Here is a 767-nt window from a genome sequence, read left to right as displayed (position 1 = left end):
GGATTCCCTAATACATAATAAACACTTGCTAATATTAGCCTTAAATTGGGCAGTTCTAGATAAGATTGACCATTCAAGAGAGTACTTCTTATTCCTCCTCTTGAGGTCATGCAGGTAAGAGGCGAGTGTAGTGGAATTATAATATTTCTCATTTGAGAAAGAACTCATGTGCGCTCTATACCTGGCTTTAAAATTCACTGAACTTCCAATATAAAACTTATTTTGTTTGTCCTCGTCTCTGACTATGCATTTATACACGACGCTTGTGGACAAAGTCCGCCGAGAAGACATAAAAAAGGGTCCCTACAATTACATAATTTTTTACGGCCACCCTTAAGGTTATTTCCAATGTCATTAACCGCCCTCACAAATTTATTCTTATCAGCCGTTCCACTTATCTCATTCCCAGATTTAGGCACAATCCGAGGGAATGAAGAGCCCGTCCCACTATCGTTGTGTGGTTTATAGTTGCTTTTATTATAAACAGGGTTTCCCTGAGACGGATATTCGCATAGCTTTAACTTATTTATTTTATTTCTATTTAAAGAGGCAATAATGGATGCTAAATTAGGCATTCCAGAGTAGGAACACTTGTAGACCTGTTACAAATACTGTAGTATTTGTGGTCCGTAGGAAAATTATTTTCCAGGATCTTAAAAAACATTTTTGGTAAACTTCTTACCCTGAGGGAAAAAGGAGGGGACGAACCAAATTACTTCTCTTATTCTGGGTCGCAAAACTTTTGTTTTAAATATCCCCATATTAGG

The sequence above is a fragment of the Octopus bimaculoides genome, chromosome 10 (genome assembly GCF_001194135.2).
Source record: "Octopus bimaculoides isolate UCB-OBI-ISO-001 chromosome 10, ASM119413v2, whole genome shotgun sequence".
Lineage (NCBI taxonomy): Eukaryota > Metazoa > Mollusca > Cephalopoda > Octopoda > Octopodidae > Octopus > Octopus bimaculoides.
This window is presented reverse-complemented; position numbering follows the sequence as displayed.